At 43.2% G+C, this 19,418-nt stretch overlaps 20 non-coding genes across 20 annotated transcripts; 10 read left to right on the top strand and 10 right to left on the bottom strand.

Moving 5' to 3' along the window:
* Positions 1 to 219: 219 nt before the first annotated feature.
* trnal-cag (transfer RNA leucine (anticodon CAG)) lies at positions 220 to 302 on the bottom strand. Its single transcript has one exon. It is a non-coding gene; the product is annotated as a tRNA-Leu (tRNA).
* A 94-nt stretch (positions 303 to 396) lies between these two features.
* trnam-cau (transfer RNA methionine (anticodon CAU)) lies at positions 397 to 469 on the top strand. The gene has a single exon. It is a non-coding gene; the product is annotated as a tRNA-Met (tRNA).
* Positions 470 to 1,090: 621 nt separating this feature from the next.
* Positions 1,091 to 1,173, bottom strand: trnal-cag (transfer RNA leucine (anticodon CAG)). Its single transcript has one exon. It is a non-coding gene; the product is annotated as a tRNA-Leu (tRNA).
* Positions 1,174 to 1,267: 94 nt separating this feature from the next.
* trnam-cau (transfer RNA methionine (anticodon CAU)) lies at positions 1,268 to 1,340 on the top strand. Its single transcript has one exon. It is a non-coding gene; the product is annotated as a tRNA-Met (tRNA).
* A 621-nt stretch (positions 1,341 to 1,961) lies between these two features.
* Positions 1,962 to 2,044, bottom strand: trnal-cag (transfer RNA leucine (anticodon CAG)). The gene has a single exon. It is a non-coding gene; the product is annotated as a tRNA-Leu (tRNA).
* Positions 2,045 to 2,138: 94 nt separating this feature from the next.
* On the top strand, positions 2,139 to 2,211 carry trnam-cau (transfer RNA methionine (anticodon CAU)). The gene has a single exon. It is a non-coding gene; the product is annotated as a tRNA-Met (tRNA).
* Positions 2,212 to 2,807: 596 nt separating this feature from the next.
* On the bottom strand, positions 2,808 to 2,890 carry trnal-cag (transfer RNA leucine (anticodon CAG)). Its single transcript has one exon. It is a non-coding gene; the product is annotated as a tRNA-Leu (tRNA).
* A 94-nt stretch (positions 2,891 to 2,984) lies between these two features.
* Positions 2,985 to 3,057, top strand: trnam-cau (transfer RNA methionine (anticodon CAU)). The gene has a single exon. It is a non-coding gene; the product is annotated as a tRNA-Met (tRNA).
* Positions 3,058 to 3,678: 621 nt separating this feature from the next.
* On the bottom strand, positions 3,679 to 3,761 carry trnal-cag (transfer RNA leucine (anticodon CAG)). Its single transcript has one exon. It is a non-coding gene; the product is annotated as a tRNA-Leu (tRNA).
* Positions 3,762 to 3,855: 94 nt separating this feature from the next.
* Positions 3,856 to 3,928, top strand: trnam-cau (transfer RNA methionine (anticodon CAU)). The gene has a single exon. It is a non-coding gene; the product is annotated as a tRNA-Met (tRNA).
* A 621-nt stretch (positions 3,929 to 4,549) lies between these two features.
* Positions 4,550 to 4,632, bottom strand: trnal-cag (transfer RNA leucine (anticodon CAG)). Its single transcript has one exon. It is a non-coding gene; the product is annotated as a tRNA-Leu (tRNA).
* A 94-nt stretch (positions 4,633 to 4,726) lies between these two features.
* Positions 4,727 to 4,799, top strand: trnam-cau (transfer RNA methionine (anticodon CAU)). The gene has a single exon. It is a non-coding gene; the product is annotated as a tRNA-Met (tRNA).
* Positions 4,800 to 5,395: 596 nt separating this feature from the next.
* Positions 5,396 to 5,478, bottom strand: trnal-cag (transfer RNA leucine (anticodon CAG)). Its single transcript has one exon. It is a non-coding gene; the product is annotated as a tRNA-Leu (tRNA).
* Positions 5,479 to 5,572: 94 nt separating this feature from the next.
* trnam-cau (transfer RNA methionine (anticodon CAU)) lies at positions 5,573 to 5,645 on the top strand. Its single transcript has one exon. It is a non-coding gene; the product is annotated as a tRNA-Met (tRNA).
* Positions 5,646 to 6,241: 596 nt separating this feature from the next.
* On the bottom strand, positions 6,242 to 6,324 carry trnal-cag (transfer RNA leucine (anticodon CAG)). The gene has a single exon. It is a non-coding gene; the product is annotated as a tRNA-Leu (tRNA).
* A 94-nt stretch (positions 6,325 to 6,418) lies between these two features.
* On the top strand, positions 6,419 to 6,491 carry trnam-cau (transfer RNA methionine (anticodon CAU)). Its single transcript has one exon. It is a non-coding gene; the product is annotated as a tRNA-Met (tRNA).
* Positions 6,492 to 7,087: 596 nt separating this feature from the next.
* trnal-cag (transfer RNA leucine (anticodon CAG)) lies at positions 7,088 to 7,170 on the bottom strand. The gene has a single exon. It is a non-coding gene; the product is annotated as a tRNA-Leu (tRNA).
* A 94-nt stretch (positions 7,171 to 7,264) lies between these two features.
* trnam-cau (transfer RNA methionine (anticodon CAU)) lies at positions 7,265 to 7,337 on the top strand. The gene has a single exon. It is a non-coding gene; the product is annotated as a tRNA-Met (tRNA).
* Positions 7,338 to 7,958: 621 nt separating this feature from the next.
* On the bottom strand, positions 7,959 to 8,041 carry trnal-cag (transfer RNA leucine (anticodon CAG)). Its single transcript has one exon. It is a non-coding gene; the product is annotated as a tRNA-Leu (tRNA).
* A 94-nt stretch (positions 8,042 to 8,135) lies between these two features.
* On the top strand, positions 8,136 to 8,208 carry trnam-cau (transfer RNA methionine (anticodon CAU)). Its single transcript has one exon. It is a non-coding gene; the product is annotated as a tRNA-Met (tRNA).
* The last annotated feature ends 11,210 nt before the right edge of the window (positions 8,209 to 19,418 follow it).

A 19,418-nucleotide genomic window follows, 5' to 3' on the forward strand; every position in this document is an offset into this window, starting at 1 on the left:
GGCAAGCTTTCGTGAACCTTAAAGTAATGCTGTATTTATCGTAATGAAGTGTTGACTCGATTCTAATACAGCTTCACATATTCTACCAAGTCAAGGCTTCAGAGAAAGCTGTTGCGATCAATGCGTCAGGGACGCGCTTTTCTTGACGTGACACAAGGCAAAGTTACAGCCTTCCTTGGCCATGGTGCCAGAGGGCTGTCTGCAGCCAAAACCTAAGTCTGTCAGAAGTGGGATTCGAACCCACGCCTCCAGAGGAGACTGCGACCTGAACGCAGCGCCTTAGACCGCTCGGCCATCCTGACTCGCTTGTTCAGCGGAGGGTGACCTGTTGTAGCCACACCTACAGGCAGGGACAGAGAAGCTAGTTCTTCGCTGTTCAGACCGGTCAACGCACCGGCCTCGTTGGCGCAGTAGGCAGCGCGTCAGTCTCATAATCTGAAGGTCGTGAGTTCGAGCCTCACACGGGGCAGTTTGGTAATTTTTGATACCGGAGAACGCTTAGACGACAGGGCGGGCTTCTCTCTTCACCTCCGCCTGCTTGTCTCTTTCTCCTGAGGGAAAAAGGACACAGCTCAACTGAAAGGTGGACGACATGACATTTTGTGAGAAACTGTGGGGTCCAGGTAAATTCCCTGAAACCCATCCAGCAACATTGCACTCAGTTCTAGGCCACCCTTTCACATATACAATATAATGGACATTCAGTATTCACGCTGGGCTAATGCTGAATGAATGCAGAAATAGCATCCCTGTCATATTCATGTAACAAGCAGCACTGTCCTTGTGAGTTTTTCTTAAGGGTAATATCATGCTGGCATTCGGACTGAAATTCCCTGTCACTGGGAAGGCAAGCTTTCGTGAACCTTAAAGTAATGCTGTATTTATCGTAATGAAGTGTTGACTCGATTCTAATACAGCTTCACATATTCTACCAAGTCAAGGCTTCAGAGAAAGCTGTTGCGATCAATGCGTCAGGGACACGCTTTTCTTGACGTGACACAAGGCAAAGTTGGCAAAGTTACAGCCTTCCTTGGCCATGCTGCCAGAGGGCTGAAGACCGTAGCTGCTGTCTGCAGCCAAAACCTAAGTCTGTCAGAAGTGGGATTCGAACCCACGCCTCCAGAGGAGACTGCGACCTGAACGCAGCGCCTTAGACCGCTCGGCCATCCTGACTCGCTTGTTCAGCGGAGGGTGACCTGTTGTAGCCACACCTACAGGCAGGGACAGAGAAGCTAGTTCTTCGCTGTTCAGACCGGTCAACCCACCGGCCTCGTTGGCGCAGTAGGCAGCGCGTCAGTCTCATAATCTGAAGGTCGTGAGTTCGAGCCTCACACGGGGCAGTTTGGTAATTTTTGATACCGGAGAACGCTTAGACGACAGGGCGGGCTTCTCTCTTCACCTCCGCCTGCTTGTCTCTTTCTCCTGAGGGAAAAAGGACACAGCTCAACTGAAAGGTGGACGACATGACATTTTGTGAGAAACTGTGGGGTCCAGGTAAATTCCCTGAAACCCATCCAGCAACATTGCACTCAGTTCTAGGCCACCCTTTCACATATACAATATAATGGACATTCAGTATTCACGCTGGGCTAATGCTGAATGAATGCAGAAATAGCATCCCTGTCATATTCATGTAACAAGCAGCACTGTCCTTGTGAGTTTTTCTTAAGGGTAATATCATGCTGGCATTCGGACTGAAATTCCCTGTCACTGGGAAGGCAAGCTTTCGTGAACCTTAAAGTAATGCTGTATTTATCGTAATGAAGTGTTGACTCGATTCTAATACAGCTTCACATATTCTACCAAGTCAAGGCTTCAGAGAAAGCTGTTGCGATCAATGCGTCAGGGACACGCTTTTCTTGACGTGACACAAGGCAAAGTTGGCAAAGTTACAGCCTTCCTTGGCCATGCTGCCAGAGGGCTGAAGACCGTAGCTGCTGTCTGCAGCCAAAACCTAAGTCTGTCAGAAGTGGGATTCGAACCCACGCCTCCAGAGGAGACTGCGACCTGAACGCAGCGCCTTAGACCGCTCGGCCATCCTGACTCGCTTGTTCAGCGGAGGGTGACCTGTTGTAGCCACACCTACAGGCAGGGACAGAGAAGCTAGTTCTTCGCTGTTCAGACCGGTCAACCCACCGGCCTCGTTGGCGCAGTAGGCAGCGCGTCAGTCTCATAATCTGAAGGTCGTGAGTTCGAGCCTCACACGGGGCAGTTTGGTAATTTTTGATACCGGAGAACGCTTAGACGACAGGGCGGGCTTCTCTCTTCACCTCCGCCTGCTTGTCTCTTTCTCCTGAGGGAAAAAGGACACAGCTCAACTGAAAGGTGGACGACATGACATTTTGTGAGAAACTGTGGGGTCCAGGTAAATTCCCTGAAACCCATCCAGCAACATTGCACTCAGTTCTAGGCCACCCTTTCACATATACAATATAATGGACATTCAGTATTCACGCTGGGCTAATGCTGAATGAATGCAGAAATAGCATCCCTGTCATATTCATGTAACAAGCAGCACTGTCCTTGTGAGTTTTTCTTAAGGGTAATATCATGCTGGCATTCGGACTGAAATTCCCTGTCACTGGGAAGGCAAGCTTTCGTGAACCTTAAAGTAATGCTGTGTTTATCGTAATGAAGTGTTGACTCGATTCTAATACAGCTTCACATATTCTACCAAGTCAAGGCTTCAGAGAAAGCTGTTGCGATCAATGCGTCAGGGACGCGCTTTTCTTGACGTGACACAAGGCAAAGTTACAGCCTTCCTTGGCCATGGTGCCAGAGGGCTGTCTGCAGCCAAAACCTAAGTCTGTCAGAAGTGGGATTCGAACCCACGCCTCCAGAGGAGACTGCGACCTGAACGCAGCGCCTTAGACCGCTCGGCCATCCTGACTCCCTTGTTCAGCGGAGGGTGACCTGTTGTAGCCACACCTACAGGCAGGGACAGAGAAGCTAGTTCTTCGCTGTTCAGACCGGTCAACCCACCGGCCTCGTTGGCGCAGTAGGCAGCGCGTCAGTCTCATAATCTGAAGGTCGTGAGTTCGAGCCTCACACGGGGCAGTTTGGTCATTTTTGATACCGGAGAACGCTTAGACGACAGGGCGGGCTTCTCTCTTCACCTCCGCCTGCTTGTCTCTTTCTCCTGAGGGAAAAAGGACACAGCTCAACTGAAAGGTGGACGACATGACATTTTGTGAGAAACTGTGAGGTCCAGGTAAATTCCCTGAAACCCATCCAGCAACATTGCACTCAGTTCTAGGCCACCCTTTCACATATACAATATAATGGACATTCAGTATTCACGCTGGGCTAATGCTGAATGAATGCAGAAATAGCATCCCTGTCATATTCATGTAACAAGCAGCACTGTCCTTGTGAGTTTTTCTTAAGGGTAATATCATGCTGGCATTCGGACTGAAATTCCCTGTCACTGGGAAGGCAAGCTTTCGTGAACCTTAAAGTAATGCTGTATTTATCGTAATGAAGTGTTGACTCGATTCTAATACAGCTTCACATATTCTACCAAGTCAAGGCTTCAGAGAAAGCTGTTGCGATCAATGCGTCAGGGACACGCTTTTCTTGACGTGACACAAGGCAAAGTTGGCAAAGTTACAGCCTTCCTTGGCCATGCTGCCAGAGGGCTGAAGACCGTAGCTGCTGTCTGCAGCCAAAACCTAAGTCTGTCAGAAGTGGGATTCGAACCCACGCCTCCAGAGGAGACTGCGACCTGAACGCAGCGCCTTAGACCGCTCGGCCATCCTGACTCGCTTGTTCAGCGGAGGGTGACCTGTTGTAGCCACACCTACAGGCAGGGACAGAGAAGCTAGTTCTTCGCTGTTCAGACCGGTCAACCCACCGGCCTCGTTGGCGCAGTAGGCAGCGCGTCAGTCTCATAATCTGAAGGTCGTGAGTTCGAGCCTCACACGGGGCAGTTTGGTAATTTTTGATACCGGAGAACGCTTAGACGTCAGGGCGGGCTTCTCTCTTCACCTCCGCCTGCTTGTCTCTTTCTCCTGAGGGAAAAAGGACACAGCTCAACTGAAAGGTGGACGACATGACATTTTGTGAGAAACTGTGGGGTCCAGGTAAATTCCCTGAAACCCATCCAGCAACATTGCACTCAGTTCTAGGCCACCCTTTCACATATACAATATAATGGACATTCAGTATTCACGCTGGGCTAATGCTGAATGAATGCAGAAATAGCATCCCTGTCATATTCATGTAACAAGCAGCACTGTCCTTGTGAGTTTTTCTTAAGGGTAATATCATGCTGGCATTCGGACTGAAATTCCCTGTCACTGGGAAGGCAAGCTTTCGTGAACCTTAAAGTAATGCTGTATTTATCGTAATGAAGTGTTGACTCGATTCTAATACAGCTTCACATATTCTACCAAGTCAAGGCTTCAGAGAAAGCTGTTGCGATCAATGCGTCAGGGACACGCTTTTCTTGACGTGACACAAGGCAAAGTTGGCAAAGTTACAGCCTTCCTTGGCCATGCTGCCAGAGGGCTGAAGACCGTAGCTGCTGTCTGCAGCCAAAACCTAAGTCTGTCAGAAGTGGGATTCGAACCCACGCCTCCAGAGGAGACTGCGACCTGAACGCAGCGCCTTAGACCGCTCGGCCATCCTGACTCGCTTGTTCAGCGGAGGGTGACCTGTTGTAGCCACACCTACAGGCAGGGACAGAGAAGCTAGTTCTTCGCTGTTCAGACCGGTCAACCCACCGGCCTCGTTGGCGCAGTAGGCAGCGCGTCAGTCTCATAATCTGAAGGTCGTGAGTTCGAGCCTCACACGGGGCAGTTTGGTAATTTTTGATACCGGAGAACGCTTAGACGACAGGGCGGGCTTCTCTCTTCACCTCCGCCTGCTTGTCTCTTTCTCCTGAGGGAAAAAGGACACAGCTCAACTGAAAGGTGGACGACATGACATTTTGTGAGAAACTGTGGGGTCCAGGTAAATTCCCTGAAACCCATCCAGCAACATTGCACTCAGTTCTAGGCCACACTTTCACATATACAATATAATGGACATTCAGTATTCACGCTGGGCTAATGCTGAATGAATGCAGAAATAGCATCCCTGTCATATTCATGTAACAAGCAGCACTGTCCTTGTGAGTTTTTCTTAAGGGTAATATCATGCTGGCATTCGGACTGAAATTCCCTGTCACTGGGAAGGCAAGCTTTCGTGAACCTTAAAGTAATGCTGTATTTATCGTAATGAAGTGTTGACTCGATTCTAATACAGCTTCACATATTCTACCAAGTCAAGGCTTCAGAGAAAGCTGTTGCGATCAATGCGTCAGGGACACGCTTTTCTTGACGTGACACAAGGCAAAGTTACAGCCTTCCTTGGCCATGGTGCCAGAGGGCTGTCTGCAGCCAAAACCTAAGTCTGTCAGAAGTGTGATTCGAACCCACGCCTCCAGAGGAGACTGAGACCTGAACGCAGCGCCTTAGACCGCTCGGCCATCCTGACTCGCTTGTTCAGCGGAGGGTGACCTGTTGTAGCCACACCTACAGGCAGGGACAGAGAAGCTAGTTCTTCGCTGTTCAGACCGGTCAACCCACCGGCCTCGTTGGCGCAGTAGGCAGCGCGTCAGTCTCATAATCTGAAGGTCGTGAGTTCGAGCCTCACACGGGGCAGTTTGGTAATTTTTGATACCGGAGAACGCTTAGACGACAGGGCGGGCTTCTCTCTTCACCTCCGCCTGCTTGTCTCTTTCTCCTGAGGGAAAAAGGACACAGCTCAACTGAAAGGTGGACGACATGACATTTTGTGAGAAACTGTGGGGTCCAGGTAAATTCCCTGAAACCCATCCAGCAACATTGCACTCAGTTCTAGGCCACCCTTTCACATATACAATATAATGGACATTCAGTATTCACGCTGGGCTAATGCTGAATGAATGCAGAAATAGCATCCCTGTCATATTCATGTAACAAGCAGCACTGTCCTTGTGAGTTTTTCTTAAGGGTAATATCATGCTGGCATTCGGACTGAAATTCCCTGTCACTGGGAAGGCAAGCTTTCGTGAACCTTAAAGTAATGCTGTATTTATCGTAATGAAGTGTTGACTCGATTCTAATACAGCTTCACATATTCTACCAAGTCAAGGCTTCAGAGAAAGCTGTTGCGATCAATGCGTCAGGGACACGCTTTTCTTGACGTGACACAAGGCAAAGTTACAGCCTTCCTTGGCCATGGTGCCAGAGGGCTGTCTGCAGCCAAAACCTAAGTCTGTCAGAAGTGGGATTCGAACCCACGCCTCCAGAGGAGACTGCGACCTGAACGCAGCGCCTTAGACCGCTCGGCCATCCTGACTCGCTTGTTCAACGGAGGGTGACCTGTTGTAGCCACACCTACAGGCAGGGACAGAGAAGCTAGTTCTTCGCTGTTCAGACCGGTCAACCCACCGGCCTCGTTGGCGCAGTAGGCAGCGCGTCAGTCTCATAATCTGAAGGTCGTGAGTTCGAGCCTCACACGGGGCAGTTTGGTAATTTTCGATACCGGAGAACGCTTAGACGACAGGGCGGGCTTCTCTCTTCACCTCCGCCTGCTTGTCTCTTTCTCCTGAGGGAAAAAGGACACAGCTCAACTGAAAGGTGGACGACATGACATTTTGTGAGAAACTGTGAGGTCCAGGTAAATTCCCTGAAACCCATCCAGCAACATTGCACTCAGTTCTAGGCCACCCTTTCACATATACAATATAATGGACATTCAGTATTCACGCTGGGCTAATGCTGAATGAATGCAGAAATAGCATCCCTGTCATATTCATGTAACAAGCAGCACTGTCCTTGTGAGTTTTTCTTAAGGGTAATATCATGCTGGCATTCGGACTGAAATTCCCTGTCACTGGGAAGGCAAGCTTTCGTGAACCTTAAAGTAATGCTGTATTTATCGTAATGAAGTGTTGACTCGATTCTAATACAGCTTCACATATTCTACCAAGTCAAGGCTTCAGAGAAAGCTGTTGCGATCAATGCGTCAGGGACACGCTTTTCTTGACGTGACACAAGGCAAAGTTACAGCCTTCCTTGGGCATGGTGCCAGAGGGCTGTCTGCAGCCAAAACCTAAGTCTGTCAGAAGTGGGATTCGAACCCACGCCTCCAGAGGAGACTGCGACCTGAACGCAGCGCCTTAGACCGCTCGGCCATCCTGACTCGCTTGTTCAGCGGAGGGTGACCTGTTGTAGCCACACCTACAGGCAGGGACAGAGAAGCTAGTTCTTCGCTGTTCAGACCGGTCAACCCACCGGCCTCGTTGGCGCAGTAGGCAGCGCGTCAGTCTCATAATCTGAAGGTCGTGAGTTCGAGCCTCACATGGGACAGTTTGGTCATTTTTGATACCGGAGAACGCTTAGACGACAGGGCGGGCTTCTCTCTTCACCTCCGCCTGCTTGTCTCTTTCTCCTGAGGGAAAAAGGACACAGCTCAACTGAAAGGTGGACGACATGACATTTTGTGAGAAACTGTGAGGTCCAGGTAAATTCCCTGAAACCCATCCAGCAACATTGCACTCAGTTCTAGGCCACCCTTTCACGTATACAATATAATGGACATTCAGTATTCACGCTGGGCTAATGCTGAATGAATGCAGAAATAGCATCCCTGTCATATTCATGTAACAAGCAGCACTGTCCTTGTGAGTTTTTCTTAAGGGTAATATCATGCTGGCATTCGGACTGAAATTCCCTGTCACTGGGAAGGCAAGCTTTCGTGAACCTTAAAGTAATGCTGTATTTATCGTAATGAAGTGTTGACTCGATTCTAATACAGCTTCACATATTCTACCAAGTCAAGGCTTCAGAGAAAGCTGTTGCGATCAATGCGTCAGGGACACGCTTTTCTTGACGTGACACAAGGCAAAGTTGGCAAAGTTACAGCCTTCCTTGGCCATGCTGCCAGAGGGCTGAAGACCGTAGCTGCTGTCTGCAGCCAAAACCTAAGTCTGTCAGAAGTGGGATTCGAACCCACGCCTCCAGAGGAGACTGCGACCTGAACGCAGCGCCTTAGACCGCTCGGCCATCCTGACTCGCTTGTTCAGCGGAGGGTGACCTGTTGTAGCCACACCTACAGGCAGGGACAGAGAAGCTAGTTCTTCGCTGTTCAGACCGGTCAACCCACCGGCCTCGTTGGCGCAGTAGGCAGCGCGTCAGTCTCATAATCTGAAGGTCGTGAGTTCGAGCCTCACATGGGACAGTTTGGTCATTTTTGATACCGGAGAACGCTTAGACGACAGGGCGGGCTTCTCTCTTCACCTCCGCCTGCTTGTCTCTTTCTCCTGAGGGAAAAAGGACACAGCTCAACTGAAAGGTGGACGACATGACATTTTGTGAGAAACTGTGAGGTCCAGGTAAATTCCCTGAAACCCATCCAGCAACATTGCACTCAGTTCTAGGCCACCCTTTCACATATACAATATAATGGACATTCAGTATTCACGCTGGGCTAATGCTGAATGAATGCAGAAATAGCATCCCTGTCATATTCATGTAACAAGCAGCACTGTCCTTGTGAGTTTTTCTTAAGGGTAATATCATGCTGGCATTCGGACTGAAATTCCCTGTCACTGGGAAGGCAAGCTTTCGTGAACCTTAAAGTAATGCTGTATTTATCGTAATGAAGTGTTGACTCGATTCTAATACAGCTTCACATATTCTACCAAGTCAAGGCTTCAGAGAAAGCTGTTGCGATCAATGCGTCAGGGACACGCTTTTCTTGACGTGACACAAGGCAAAGTTGGCAAAGTTACAGCCTTCCTTGGCCATGCTGCCAGAGGGCTGAAGACCGTAGCTGCTGTCTGCAGCCAAAACCTAAGTCTGTCAGAAGTGGGATTCGAACCCACGCCTCCAGAGGAGACTGCGACCTGAACGCCAGCTGCCGAAGGATAGTCCGACAATATTTTGGAAATGTCGAGCAATGTTGAACTGCGCAGCCAATCACGTCGAAGCACTATAACATTTGGGCCAATCGCGTCGAAGCACTTCAACATTTCCAGCCAATCATAAAGCTCTATTCTTAACATTTTCTTAACATTTTCGACATTTGACCAATCAGAGTAGAAGAGAATGTCGACGGCACGTTTTCGCGTTTTACCGCTAGGTGGAGGAGTCTGTGTTCTAGTCAGGTGTCAATCAAGTTGCCGAACCGAGCCGAAGGTGTACGAAAGAATGACATATCCTCAGGGGGCGTGTCAGAGGTCAAAACAGTTCAGTATTGAAGTTCATGACCTACGACGAGCATCATTGCTACGGAGTTCATCATCATTTTTACAGAGAATAGCGAAATTTATTTTTATAACCAAGTACAGCATTATTACGGACTACAACAGGTAAGAACATGGTCTAATTGAAAACTTCTTTATGTTTTATATATTTTTCCAAATGAGTGTATAATTTTTAATTTTTATTTTAAAACTGTTTCATCGAGTGCGAGAAAAAATGTCTGGCAAACCAACAAAATCGCATAAAGCGATGTCGGACGCTGAATGGGTTTCACGTCTAAAAAAGTTTGCCAGCACAGGAATTTGGCCATCAAATGAAGGTAACAGGCCAGCCCCTCGACAGAAGAAGTGGTACGAGATTTATCAAAGGGTAGGTGTGAGTTTGTTACCTTTGCCTGAAAGAGCAATAAAAAGTTGTTTTTTGTTTGCTTGCATTATTGAACATTAATATAGTCTATTTGTTTAATGTATTTGCATAACAGAACAACATTTTAGGCCTCAATACAAACATGTACCTGATCTCATTCATTAGAACAATGTAATGTGATGGTTGCGTTATTTTATGGTTTACACTAATGTAAACCAGGTGTCATTATTGTTTATAGATATTTGTTGGTAATGTTGCCGGTATTTTAAGATTTATGTCATACTGGTAAAGAAAAGCTCCATTAAAGACTTTTGAGTACTGTTAGATACAAAGATTTGAGAAGGTGGGGGAAGGGATAGTAAATGAATGGTGTGTAACTGTATTTTATATATATATATATATATATATATAAGAAAAATATGACTCATGTTCTAGAGATTAATAAATAGATAAATAAATGTAATGAAGCATTTTATGCCATATTTTATGCCCTTGTATTGTGCATTGCATTTGTTATAAATTTGTTATAATTGCATACAGATTGAAAAATGTCCGATGCAGTCTCGTGGCCAGATGACCTTGCTTGGAGGTGTGCTGAAATGCATTTGTGGCTTTCACACTCCAAAGGTAACATTAATGTAGCAAGTATTTTTTTGTTATTATTATTTACTGAAATTGTTTCCTTTCTGAATTGTTACATGTATTTTTGTGGTTGTCTTAAGCAGCCCACTGCCTCTGCTGGACCAGCACAAAAGGTTGTGGAACAACCTGCTGCTGCTTCTGGAACAGCAAAGAAGGCCATGGAGCAGAGTCAGCCTGGCCCCCAGTCCCATCTCCAGCCCCAGCCTCATCCCGACCCCCAGCCTACTGCACCTGTAGTAAGAAGAGCACCACATTTGCCAATGGTAAAAGAATTAAAACATTTTTTAAGCATTGAAGTATAAGTTCAGTTCAAATCTGAGGAAGTATAGAAAGTCAGAAGAAAAAAATAAAAGCAAGAAGATTAGAAGTGTTGGCTGTGACCTGCTAAATTTCACACCTTTTGAACAATGGGGGTAGCTGTAGTCTCCTGATTGGTCAGTTTGAATGTCTAAGATTTGGTTTTAGTCACATGGTCAAGGATAAAAGAATGTAACCTGTGTGCTTTCTCTCTTTCATCTTTGGCCTATACTTTTGGATTGTCCTCTCTTCCTCTCTAACTGAGCTCTGCCTGGGTTGAAGGTCACTGAGATAGACTCATGGCATCTCTCTCTATAGTTTTCATGTGTTAAAGCTACATTTTCTTTTTTCCATTCTCTATCTCAGGTAACATTCCACATATACACTGGCTGTTATTAAATTTTACACATTTTAATATTTATTCCATAATGCAAACACTTTGTATTTATTTTTAAGATTAACCTAGGTCAATACTGCTAATAAATAATAATTCCTCTTATAAGAACTACACTATCATTCAGAAAGTTTTTTTAAAGGCTCCATTTATTTAAAATATATTTTTTAAAATTATTAGTTTAAAATAGCTTTAGTTTCATAGTTTTCTATGTAAATGATTTGTAAAATGTAATTTATTTAGTAATGTTCAGTATCATGACTACTTTTCCTATCCTATTCAAACACATTTTGTACTTTCACTAAAATGCCTATTTTCTTGACCCCTTTTTAGTTTACCAAACCAAGATTTACTGGTTCTCACATCGCTGCAGCAAAGCCAAATCTTAGTGTGGCTAGGAGACCTTCTCAGGTTGGACACCAGCCCAGCGCAGCAGTGTCTAGTGCCTCTACACCAAGCACCACTGTCACTGTAAGTAATGGCATAATTCACATTGTATTCTATGACGACACTTTCCATGTTCTGTTACATCCAAATTATTACACTTTAAAAAAATATTTTTTAATATCACAAAACCATTTTAATGAAGAAAAGTGATATTATATAGAATAAACAGAATTCATACACACTACCATTCAAAAGTTTGGGGTCAGTAAGTGTTTTTTTGTTGTTGTTTTTTTTAATACTTTTATTGAACAGGATGGCATTCTTCAAAAATCTCAGTAAAAACATTTAATGTTACAAAAAATTTCTGTTTGGCATTACCGTTTTTTACAGATGCTAGGACACATGTCTCAATACTTAGGTCACTTTTGCAAAACTCTTCACACAATTCTCCTAACCGACTTTCAGCTTGGCAAAGCAGTTCATTTCACATTCAAAATGCACTACAACTACCAAAACACTTTATTCAGGTCTCAAATAAACTCATTCTTCCAGAACATTAGCAAAGGTTGACAGCCGACAAACACACTTTGTCACCCACAAAACAATGAGCTAAAAAAACACTAACAACATGTAGCATTACACACTGTTTTCTTGTGTAAAACAAGAACACATCTGTTTATAATTGCAATATATATTGTTTATAACTGCAATATATGTTACTGGAATGAATCAGACATGATGCAGAATTTGTCAATATTTTATGTTGTTTATTTATTTTTATTTTTTTGCACAAAATACAAGAATTTGTATACACACCATCCACTGATACAGATAAAATAGTACTGCTAATCTACTCGCATTTTTAGATTTGAAATATGTTTCAATAAAATATTGCTGTTGAATGTTGCTGTCTTATTCAGTTTTGCATTATGTTATTGTTTTGAACATGAGTTTAATAGTTTTGAAAACAGTATGTAAGCATGTGCAAAATGTCCTGTATGTACAAAGATTTTTGTCAGTTGTTGTGTCTGAGTGAGAAAAGAATTCATGAAATTTGAGAGATGTAGTCATTGAATGCATTTTGTGCCAAAACAATGATAATTGATCCTCAGTTTAGCTCACATAGACTTCTGTTGTGCTCACTGTGTGAAGAGTTTTGCAAAAGTGACCTAAGTATTGAGAAATGTGTCCTAGCATCTGTAAAAAAACTGTAATGCTGTCCTTCAAACTTAATTCTGAAAAACTCAAATGATGCAGTTTTATTAGGCATTAGCCATTTTCTTTCTTTTCTACTTCATTTTTGTTTATTGTGAACATTCATTTGAGTACAATCATATAGCATATTTCAAGCTATATGCAATGCTCGATGCAGCCATAGAGTATCTTTACAATATGTAGATATGTACAATTATTTATTTTAACTATAAATTATATTTTGTAAATATGTTTAAAAACAATATATTTAATAAAAAAAAAGAAAAAGAGGGAGGTAACTATATATCCTATATATCTATATATCCTAATTTACTTTTATCCAGAATAACCTCAAATGAACTTCATTATGTATATAGATGCTGAGTACATGCATATTTGCAAACAAATATAAATATATAATCATCTTCTATTTATTTGTAACAACAAAATCAGACCTTCTTTATACATATTCAACCCATTTCCTAGAAACACATCCTTCTTTAAATTAACCAAAAAAAAAACTTTAAATCTTTCCATCATTTCCATCAAATAATGTAAGAAATCTTTTCCAATATCTTTTCGATCTATGGTCACATCTATCAATTATCTAAAGTTGGTCTCTCTTGTAACCATTTATGTGAAGCATTTTCAACTAATAGGAATAAATGTTTATTTTCATTAAAAATATTTTTGAAGGATCATGTAACACTTAAGACTAGAATAATGCTGAAAATATGCTCTTGCCACGACAGAAATAAATTACATATATGTATACATTTATGTGTGCATTTAAGTTGCTGTAATGTTGTGTATTAAAAAAATCTATTATATTTCACTTCATGATTGTACAGACACAAGATCCTCACATTCCAGCCCCTGTCCACAAAGCCACTGCAGATGTGACCAGTGCCGCGGAGCCATGCAGTATTGTCTCAGTAAGTAGATTCATATTCTGTTGGTCTAAAAATGTCAATTAATCAGCTGTCACCAGCTAGGTGAAAAAAATCCTAACACTTTGGAAATAAATTTATTTATTCTGTTTTTTTCACTTAAAGTATGTCTAGAGATGTGAAAAGGCTCACATGCCCTGAATTTTTGAATATGACTTTTGGTTACACAAGGTGTCCTTGTTACACGTTACATGTATTTACTATTATAATAACAATTAATTACATGCAAGTGACCCTAAATCAAACCCTAACCCTATAGTAAATACATGTAGTTAATGTATATTACTTAGTACTTAAATGTGTAATTACACTGTAACAAGGATACCTTAAAATAAAGTGTAACTCTTTATTTTAAGGTGTCTTTGTTACAGTGTAATTATACATTTAAGTACCGAGTAATATAATATAGTTTCCTATATGTTCTTACTATATGTTAGGATTAGGGTTTGTTTTAGGGTTACTTGTTATTATAATAGTAAGTACATGTAACATGTGTCACAAGGACACCTTAAAATAAAGTGTTACCTGACTTTTTAACCAGTAGTTTCTTAAAACACATTCAAGCTGAAAAAACAACAACAATGAAACTATGGTAATAATGTCAATTGAGCTGACTTAATCCTAATTTACTAATGATAAACAATTTATAGATGTTAACATTCATGTGTCAAAATAAAGATAGATTGTTTGTAAAATGTATTCTTTTTATATATCAAGCAAGATTTCAGAATATTTTATATTTCATTCCTTTTTTTGGAAGACAGCAATGGGTAATATAAAGTTATCAGTTTCATTGTCATAATAATCATTGTAATACAAAAGGTATTTAAAAGAAAACAATAATTGTAATGATCATTTTATGTAAAAGTAGCCATGCCTAAATAAAATGCTTATTAAATCAATAACCTTACTTGACTAAATGGTTTGTCTTTTTTCCTTTACAGACGGTTCCTTCTGGGACATTATTGCAAGCTCCATCTGCAGTTCCACTTCCTCGTTTGTGGTCAGAGACCTTGCCACCAGAAGATCACAAGTGGATTGGCAAAAGGCTTTTTAAAATGGGGTCCAAGGGAAAGCCAGAGCTCCGTGATGACCTCCAGCTCTGGTATTACCCACCACAGCCAGCACTTACCTACAATCAGGCTCCAGCTCCAGACAGATTCTTTTGTCATGCACTTCTGCTGTGGATGCCGTACAAGCTGTGGAGGGTCAAGATTCTCTGTCCCAATCCTGCCTGCGGACAGCATCAGCTGACAGGAGGTGGTCTGCACAAAAGGGCACGGCAGGTTCTGGACATCGACAGAATGTACAGCATGGTCACAGAAACCCTCATCTGTACCAAGTGTAGAGCCTCGCATGTGTCCTGGAGTCAGACAGTCCTGCAACAGCTAGATCTGGGTCATCGCTCTGAGTTTCGGGTCATCCTCACGCGGAAGTAAGCACACTTTCATTCTGCATCCTGTTGTTAGGCCATCATCACATACATATGCAAATAGTTTACAAATCAAATAAGTAAAATATATGAATGTGTGCATTTTGCTTTTTCTAAGGTATGCCTGTGATATGCGGGTCATCCGGCTACTGCGTGAGCGTAGCTTAGGCAACAGCCCCACGCGAGTGATAAAGCAGCTGCGTGAAAACCACAGCGAGGAGTGGCTCCAGCGTCTGGCCCGATACACCACCCAGTGTGTTGACTTCCTAAATCGACCCGGAGTGTTGCCAGTAAAATTCCAGGAACCCCCACAGCCTACAGTGGTGCCAAGCTGCAAGTGGCTACTCACCGTGTACAGCCAAGACATCCTAACAAGGCTGGATGAAATCCATGCAAAGATAACATCCACCTATGGCTCTGTCTTGAAGATGGATTCTACTAAAAAGGTTAGTTGTGGATTTTTGTTTATTAATGCTGTTGTTTATACACACAACACAGCACTATATCTGTATTTTACATGGTGTGATGTTTGATTGCATTTTCAGCATGTTTCATATCATGTCTTATTACAGATAACCAAGAAGCTGGCTGGGACAGCGAGGGGAACGGGACTCTGGCTTACCTCTGTTGGCAATGAGTTTGGTCAGGTGCTCATAAGTGTGCTGACAGCCCAGGAAGGAGCAGGACTGGATATGATGGTAGACGGTCTGGTGAAAAGATACCAACAGGCTGGTGTGGATCCACCTGCTGTGTTGTACGTGGACTGTGGGTGCTGCACCGAGGTGGGCGAGACCAAGCTGAAAAACAGATTCAGAGGTTGGCCAGATCTCATGATACGCTTGGACATCTGGCATTTTATGCGCAGGATTGCCTTGGGGTGTACAACTGATGCCCATCAGCTGTACCCCATCTTCATGTCACGGCTATCAGCGTGCATCTTTGAATGGGATGCGGCTGATCTCTCTGTGCTTCGCAAAGCAAAGAGAGCTCTGTTGATGTCCCAGGGTTGGCCTTCGCTGGCAGATGAAGATGTCAACAAGCATCTTACCAGGGATGAGCTGGCTCTACATTGCCGGAGGAGGACCCGTGGAGAGGAGACTACCATCCTTCTCCTTGAACGGCTGTTTACAGAGCTCCTGAGCAGCAAGGGCAATGACTCCCTGGGTGTTCCTCTCCTGGACCAAAAAAGGATGGAGCACATCTGGAGTGTCCAGAAGAAGCATGTTAAGTGCATCCAAGACCCCCCTGGTGTTGTGCTCTATATAGAGACAGGGAGCTTGACCAAGGGAGGTGTGCTTCTAAAGACATACAGATGTGCCAGAGGCTCCACTTCTCTCGAGTCCTTTCACCTACACCTGAACCGTTTCATCCCAGGTATGTCTCTGTCACACTCACTGTGCATATATATATAAAAAGCATTACATGTCTTTGTGTGTTTCTTTAACACTCACCTTAACACTGTTGTGTCCATTTACAGGGACCAGTGCAAACAGTCTGAACTTTCAGATTTATCTGTTGGAGGGACTACACCGGTGGAACCAGGACAGGGAGTCTGCTTCATTGTCAGCAGAACCATCAGCTTTATGCAGCTACACAGGAGAACTTGTTCACTGTGTGAACAGCAACTATGAAAAGCTGTTTGGCAAGAAAGTGGTTCCAACATTTTGTTCCCCTGCATGCTACACCGGTAAGAAAAATTGTTATTGTTAATGAACTTAGAATTTCTGTGTAATCTCAGTCTATGTATTTAACTCTACAAAGTCTACTGTCATGATTGATATGCAAATTTCTAAGGCTTCTAAATTATCGACATTATCCAAACTTTATTGATAGTTTATACTTTTCATCAAAAAAGGCATTAAGAAAATCATGTTGCATGTAAGTATCGGATATGATACAATAGGTATTTGAGGAATATTTATTTGTACGTCTCTCAATTATCATTTGTATTGTATTGCATTATGTGTTTTTGCATATGTTTTTTCCTCCTCAATGATTCAACATTGTATTTAATTCCTGTTTGTTTATTATTTTTATTTCAGGTGAGCTCATTGGAGTCCAGTATCTGTTTCAGCAGACAGGTCAGGCACTGCAGGACATGAATCCAGACTCCGAGCAGAACGCAGAGCTCATTGAAGACCTCAGTGTGGAGGAGCGAGATGAAGATGAGGGCTTCTGTGACATCAGCGAGGATCAGACCATTACTGATCTGGAGGCTGACTTGTCACCACCCTCTTCCACACTGACACTTAGTGGTACTTCTGTACTGGGCTCTCCATCCCCTTCACCAGTCCCTGACCCCACACAAGGCCTCTCACAGTCTCCCACATCACCTGGACCCTCAGGGACTGCTGTCTCACCTGTCCCATCTGAAACATCTGTTTCACCTCTTCCCTCAGAGCCAGAGGATGCTGGTCAGGAAGATGATGAAGAGATGGTAAGTGCAAGATGAAACAACATTTAAAAGAATCAAAGTCATTAGTAAGCAGCAAATACACATCAAGTCAAGTCAGCTTTCTTTCCATTGTGCTTTATACTATAAAGAATGTGCCAAAGCAGCTTCACACTGATAAAAATTATAATAATCTGTTATGGAATTGTACATCAAACAAATATGATAATGTAATAATTGTACCACGTTTTGGTGTTTTTTAATAGGCCGTTGACAGCCAAAATGTCCCTGGTTATCAACATGTGGACAGATTGGCAGAATATCTGGTGGATCTCCGTGGTCACACAGCCCTCAGCCTGACCAACCAGGAAGCCAACACCATAATTGCACTTTGGCAGAACCTGGATGACCAGGACAAGCAACGGGTGGTGTATGCAGCTCGACATCAGAAGAGACTGCTGAGTGGACGCTTCAGAGTACCTAAGAGGCCCACTCAAACCCCTGGAGTAGAGAGCACCACCAGATGTGTGCTGGGTGCAAGCAGCGCACCTGCACAATGGCCTGACTGTTGCCGCCTGGTGGAGACCATCTTCATCAGGCTTTGCACTGCTCACCTAAGCCCCAAAAGAAAAGGCAAGGGAGCACTGTCAAGATGGTCTCTGATCCTTCAAGACTACAGAAGGATAAGGCAGCTTGTACTGGGCAACAGCTTGGTGATGGGAGGAACATCACTGCAGCTGGTGGAGGTTAACCAGAACACACTGATTCAGTGGCACAACAACAGACAGAAAAAGCAGGAGCTGTCTGTGCTGCTTCAGGGCATTCAGTTGCCTCAGCCCCTCCCTGAAGCTCAGGAGCCTCTCCAGGCTGCCAAACGTCTACGGACTGAGACAGAACAACCAGCGGAGCAGCACCAGTACAAGCTACCAGAGAGCACAGCAGGTCAGGCAAAGCAGAGGCAGACTTCTTTTGGACGACCCCCTCTCAGACCCAAGGCACCAGCACAGAGTCCTGTGTCAGTTACGCCATCAGCACCTGGAGTATCAGTGCAGATGGTACCCAACATAGTCGTATCAACAGGACCAAGTTTTCAGGGAGTGCCAATGCTTCAGGGTGTGCCAGTGCTACAGGGTCTGCAAGTGGTCCAAAGACTGCCAATGGTCCAGGGAATGGCGATGGTCCAGGGTATGCCGATGGTTCAGGGAATCCCATTGGTCCAGGGGATGCCAATAATTCAGCCTACAGTTGTGCAGGGTACCAGTTCACAACCTGCTGCACCAACTGCCAGTCCGCAAACCATGCCCAAGAGACCCTACAGGAGAACTGTAGAAGCAAACACTTGTAAGAAGTGTGGGCAATTTAAAACAAGTGCAACGGGGCATAGCCAGTACAGGGGCAGGGTGTACTGCCCACAGACTGAAACTGTTACAAAAGAACAGTGGCTGGAGGAAATGCGGAAAACCCTTCCCAAATAACGTACATATTTGTGTGTATGTAGTGTATATAGGGAAAAGAGTTCACTATTGTTAATATTTGTGTAAAAAAAAAAATTGTGTTTTCAACTTTTTATAGTTTTTTTTAACTATTATTTAATATTTTATTAAACTTTTTATTTCTTGTTTTTGAGAACTTAACTTTTCATTTAACTTATTTATTGGTTTTGAAAACTTAATATTTGTAATTTTATTTCCCTTTTAATTTATTGTTCTTTGAATACTTATTTAATATTTAATTTTATTTATTTAATATTCATTACCATTCTGTTGGCACAATTGCAAAATAAAAACAAATTGGCAAATGATTGCTTTTTGTTTTTTACTTTTATTTTCATTTTATTTGCCTTTGCATTTATTGTTGTTTGAAAACGTATTTAATATTTAATTTTATTTATGTAATATTCATTACAGTATTTTTGGAATAATTGCAAAATAAAAACAAACTGGGAAGTTATTGCTTTTTGTTTTTTACTTTTATTTTCATTTTATTTACCTTTTCATTTATTGTTGTTTAAAAACTTATTTAATATTTAATTTTATTTATTTAATATTCATTATTGTATTGTTGGAATAATTGCAAAATAAAAACAAACTGGGAAATGATTGCTTTTTGTTTTTTACTTTTATTTTCATTT

This window comes from Garra rufa, chromosome 1 (genome assembly GCF_049309525.1).
Source record: "Garra rufa chromosome 1, GarRuf1.0, whole genome shotgun sequence".
NCBI lineage: Eukaryota > Metazoa > Chordata > Actinopteri > Cypriniformes > Cyprinidae > Garra > Garra rufa.